At 38.0% G+C, this 6,091-nt stretch overlaps 1 pseudogene; it reads right to left on the reverse strand.

Moving 5' to 3' along the window:
- Positions 1-5,284: 5,284 nt before the first annotated feature.
- On the reverse strand, positions 5,285-5,430 carry LOC148364768 (U2 spliceosomal RNA; annotated as a pseudogene).
- Positions 5,431-6,091: the final 661 nt, after the last annotated feature.

The raw sequence follows: 6,091 nt of genomic DNA on the forward strand, positions 1-6,091 counted from the left end.
TTTTTCACTTTGAATGTCACACTTTCTAAACTAGTGAGTTGCTGCAGAGCACGTGAGACTCTGGAGCTGTGATGGTGTTAGAGCTTGATGAACTTTAGACTACAGTATCAAATTGATATGTGGCCTTTAGAGAGAAGGGTAGAAGTTGAGATAAACACGATACTTAATTCAAACCACAAACAAGCAGCTGAAACTATTCACACGACTGATGCCGCAAATACAAAACACATTGTGTTCTTAAGCGTAACATTGCTCTGAAAGCTAAGCCAGGAGTTCGCAACCACAAATAACAAACTGGCTTTTCTTGCTCCGTCCAAAATGATCCGCATGGATTATTTTGTCAGCTCGCCCCATTTAACTAAATGTGGAAATCCTCTGAGATGTTAAAATATGCCCATTAGTGCTCATTTGTCACTTGAAGGTCTTGTCAGCAAGACAAGTTCTGCAAAGACCAAATAAATATGGTTCAGGACATTTGAGAAGCTGCGGAAGAATTGTTGAGCCTTGGCGGTCACAGCCATCGTCACCAGGTGCTAGGACAGCACTTGTTACGCAGCAATTGCTGAAGACATTTGACACTGTTTCGTCATATGCGTGTGAATCTTGGGGTGTTGGGGCGCTAATTCCATCTGTTTTGCTTGTTTGTATGTAAATATACATATTACATAATTTAAGAATTAAAGATTAAAGATTTTTGAGTTTTTCCTTGCCCTCATGTTGGTTCCAGATCAGGGGATGGTGTAATAATAGTCTAAAAAGTCTGTGTAATAACCTGTGAAGCCCTTTGAGACTCTTTGCGATTAAGGGTTTTACAAATCAAAATGGCTTGACTTGAATTGACTTTAGCAGATAGCTGGAACAGTTTCAGAATTCTCTGTCCAAAAGATATTAGCAGGGTTGGGTAGGGTGACTTTAACCTGATTACTTTCAATTGTTTTGGATTACTCCAATACCAAATATGCTAATAAAAGACAAAAGAAACTAAATATGAATACAATTATGACTCACAATACGTGGTAAGCTTTCTCTCCTGGCTTTGATATCTTTGATCTCCGGCAAAATGAACATCAAATAAGACAGAAACAAAATGAAAATAAATCCAAACAGCTTGCCAACATCAATTTTGCCGTTCCATGTATTCCGTTACTCCCCAAGCCTGCACAAAAATTTAGTAATTGTATTCATATTTACTTTCTTTTGTGTTTTATTAGCATATATGGTATTGGAGTAATCCAAAAGTAATTGAAAGTAATCCAGTTCAAGTAACCCTACCCAACCCTGGATATTAGCAAACAGCTAAGGTACCGACTTAGCACTGGTGACCTACTTTGAGAACAGTCCTGCGGGCACCTCAGCTGCCCTCAGGGATCCCCCCTGTTGCCCGCGGGCACCACATTGAAGACACCTGCTCTAAATAATTTACAATGTTACATAAATTTGTTTTATTTCAAAGAAGCGCTAGAAAAGTACTTTTCTTGTTGACTTTTCTTACATTAACATAGTCATTGGGTGCTCTTGTTCAGGATCACAAATATTCTGGGTCGGAATTTTGTATAAAAGTTAAACTTTCACAATCTGCAAAACCTTGGTTGAGCACCAAAAATGTGTTACCTTGGACTGGATTTATCACATAAATAATTATAAAAACGTTCACATTAAAACATTTTTGCAAACATTTCACTTTTATCTTAGAAGGTCTCCTACACCCACATTTAAGTGGTATTGGTTTCATTGAGTTTTTTCTATGTATATCTGTGTCTTAGAAGGTTAAGTAATTCTATCAAGTAGAAAGGAACCAAAACAATTCTGTTTCTTCCCTAGTTTCCAGGGTTGGGTAGGGTTACTTTAACTGGATTACGTTCAATTACTTTTGGATTACTCCAATACCAAATATGCTAATAAAAGTCAAAAGACACTAAATATGCATATAATGATGACTCGCAACACGTGGTAAGCTTTCTCTCCTGGCTTTGATCTCTTTGATCTCCGGCAAAACGAACATAAAATGCGACAGAAACAAAATGAAAAAAAATCCAAACAGCTTGCCAACACCATTTTTGCCGTTCCATGTATTCCGTTACTCCCTACGCCTGCACACAATTTAGTAATTTTAGTCATATTTAGTTTCTTTTGTCTTTTATTAGCATATTTGTTATTGGAGTAATCCAAAAGTAATTGAAAGTAATCCAGTTAAAGTAACCCTACCCAGCCATGCTAGTTTCCCACACAATGAGAATAAGTGTGCAAAATTGGTTTAAGATTATTTCTTTATTTTATTTTGCCTAGCCGAGTAAACAACATCTGTAGGTATGGTGTAGTTTCCAAAATAATGTTCGTGAAAAAAAAATGAAAAAAAACACCAGTAGAGTGAAAAGAAACATATCTTAATGTATTAAATTTGTTGCAATGTTGACTTCAAAACCTTCATTATGAAGCATCAGCATGTCATATATATTAAATGACGTTTTATTTGTTCGTTAACCTAATGCAAAGTATGACTAAACATTGACAATAAACTCAGAACAGATGTATATATATTAACACATTATATTGGTAGTAAAGAGGACACTGTGCTTGTGACTCATTTTTTTTAAAGTCTGATATTACAGCACCCAAGTACTTTTTCATTTGGCAAATAATATAGTGGCTCAAGTGCATACGCATGTTCATAATATGTTCATAATTCTTAGAGACAAATGCTACAAAATCCATCATTTTCCCTTTTTGTAGTGTTCCTTCTTTTGCTGCTCATGAGTTCTTCACTGTCAACATTGGAAATACGAAATACCGTAAATTCTAGACTATAGAGCGCACCTGATTATAAGCCGCACCCACCAAATTTTGAGAAGAAAACCGATTTTGTACATACACAAGCCGCACCTGTATATAAGCTGCATGCGCCCACATTTAAACATGTAACACAAACACAAAATTAACCCAAACCCGACTTCAAGGCCCGCGATTGAAACTAAATGTCCTTCATTGAAGTCCACAGTCCAAAAATCACAGCTAGCAAGATGAACGGAAAATGATACTTAAGGTTTGATGCAGACCTGCAAAAAAGTGTATATTTCCAAAGGTAAGGGTGGGAAAAATATATCAGATGAACACATTTACTCACGCAACTCCTTTTTCTTTAACCAACTTTTTACCCCCTCTTCTTTCCTTGTCTGTGCCTCACCTTTAGCGGTCCCCACTTAAACTCGGCACCCCGCGTTTGTTCCGCCCCTCATTTTTCGTTCATCCGTGCAAAACATATCATAATAAGTATCTAAAATAAATACAAATGAATATCTCTGCATTCAGTTGCAGAGCTAAAAAGGCTGGCAAATGTTTACTTCAGTCAAAGAAATATGTTGTTTATTTAAAAGATAAATAATGCGAAAAAGGGAAATGTATTTATGAGAAAGTAGAGGCTCGCTGCCAAGATCTGTCTTTTTAGCAGAATGCTTTGTATTCAAAGACTGTTTTTTTTTTGTTGCTGCTAGAGGCCAACTTAACACACTGCACATCCTTACAACTAGGAATAAAACAGTAACAGAAGGCGAGCAGTGTTCACCTGGATTGCACTGCAGGTTATCTGTTTTCAGCATTCGTATTCTGCAATGATGTACCTGTCAACACACGACCGATAGTAACATTTCGAAAGTGCAAAGAGTGTCTTTTTGAGGTACTGTATTAGCAAACCGGCCGGGAAACATCTATTGCAATTATTTCATGTCGGTCCAAGACCTAGCCCCACAAATATATTAACACAACACCAGGGTTGGGTAGGGTTACTTTAACTTGATTACTTTCAATTACTTTTGGATGACTCCAATACCAAAAATGCTAATAAAAGACAAAATAAACTAAATATGAATACAATTACTACATTTTGTGCAGGATTGGGGAGTAACGGAATACTTGGAACGGCAAAAATGATGTTGGCAAGCTGTTTGGATTTATTTTCATTTTGTTTCTGCAAAACCTATCTGGCTCTACGTGAAGAAGTAATTGCCCCCTGAACCTAAAAGCAAGTTGGGTCACCTTTGGCAGCAATAACAGAAATCAAACATATCAAGACTGCATTTGTTTAGTTCCTTGGGTTGTCTCTGTGTGATTTCAAAATTGTTTTGATGATCTCAAGTGAAATATGTATAGGCAAAAAACACACAAATTAGACAGGGGGACATCTTTTTTCAAAGCACTGTAGGGACAAATACACAAAGTTGCTTTTTCCGTCGTACCATAAAATACAACTATTCTCTTTTTTGTCCAATAATAATATTGTGATTAAAGTTAAATGTTTCTCCAATTCATTGGGAATCACACAAGATGACAACAGAGAGAGAGAGAGAGAGAGAGAGAGAGAGAGAGAGAGAGAGAGAGAGAGAGAGAGAGAGAGAGAGAGAGAGAGAGAGAGAGAGAGAGAGAGAGAGAGAGAGAGAGAGAGAGAGAGAGAGAGAGAGAGAGAGAGAGAGAGAGAGAGAGAGAGAGATAGGAAGAGAGAGAGATAGATAGATAGATAGATAGATAGGAAGAGAGAGAGATAGATAGATAGATAGATAGATAGATAGATAGATAGATAGATAGATAGATAGATAGATAGATAGATAGATAGATAGATAGATAGATGGATTGAGTTGATTATTAACAGATTAACAGGATGGCCTCGGGATGCTGTGTTTGTAGTTTAGCAGCGTAGAGGATGACGTCACACTACTCTTACTTAGGAACATTTAATAGTATCACAGTATTGGTTTCATTGGCTTGCTTTAAATGTATGGTTTTGAGGTATTTTTCACACAAGCATAAAGTTGCTACTACATTCTTTTACCATAGGGTATTGAGAGACCAACACATGTACCAAGATTCCAGTTTGTCACCATATTTTAAAAAATAAAAACAGATAATTACACAGTCAACAGTTTTCTGAATGGAAAATCCATAAGAGATGTGGCTGAAGTAAACTACCATAAATTCCGGACTATAGAGCGCACCCACCACATTTTAAGAGGAAAACCGATTTTGGACATACACAAGCCGCACCTGTATATAAGCCGCATGCGCCCACATTTAAACATGTAACACAAACACAAAATTAACCCAAACCCGACTTCAAGTCCCGTGATTGAAACTAAATGTGGGGTTTTAAAGGGTTATTGTTCTATCATCGTTATTCATTATCCATTATCCGTTATCGGTCAGTTCATTATACGCTACAAAGCCTAGGAGCCGGGACACTTACTCTCAGCCAAAAGGCTAAGCTAAGGTCCTAGCCCTAAAGCCTTGTTGCGATCATTGCGAATGCACCGTTCCTGGAGGTACTGCAATACCGGGCCGATGCGTGGAGTGGACAGAGCAAGCTCTTATTCCATCTCCGGAATGCAAAAATCAAACGGCCAAGCTAAGGACCTAGTATCTAAGCCAAAAGGCCAAGCTAAGGACCTAGCATCAATGCTCTAGGCCAAACTAAGGACCTAGCATCATGCGCCGTTCCCGGGGGTAGGTGTCATCATATTTCTCAGAATGTCCTTCATTAAAGTCCACATTCCAAAAATCACAGCCGGCAAAATGAACGGAAAATGATACCGGTACTTAAGGTTTGATGCAGACCTGCATAGTCCAGGTCCTGTTGTAAGTATTCCAAGGAAAAAAGTGTATATTTCCAAAGATAAGGGTGGGAAAAATATATCAGATGAACACATTTACTCAAGCAACTCCTTTTTCTTTGACCAACTTTTCACCCCCTCTTCTTTCCTTGTCTGTCCCTCACCTTTAGCGGTCCCCACTTAAACTCGGCACCCCGCGTTTGTTCCGCCCCTCATTTTTCGTTCACCCGTGCAGAACAAATCAGAATAAGTGTCTACAATAAATACAAAAAAATACACCGAGTACACCGAGAGAGTTTTCAAAGCTTTAATAATAATAATATAGCTTTGACAGGGCAGTTAATGGTAGCAATACTCAAGCGCCGCTAGCGGCCGTTAGAAACATTACATAAATTGGCCGCATCACTGAATAAGCCGCAGGGTTGAAAGTTAGGGAAAAAAGTAGCGGCTTATAGTCCGGAATTTACGGTAGTTCGATATTTTCGCCAAACCTACAC

The sequence above is a fragment of the Urocampus carinirostris genome, chromosome 6 (assembly GCF_059441175.1).
Source record: "Urocampus carinirostris isolate Australia breed hairy pipefish chromosome 6, RoL_Ucar_1.0, whole genome shotgun sequence".
In the NCBI taxonomy this organism is placed as follows: Eukaryota; Metazoa; Chordata; class Actinopteri; order Syngnathiformes; family Syngnathidae; genus Urocampus; species Urocampus carinirostris.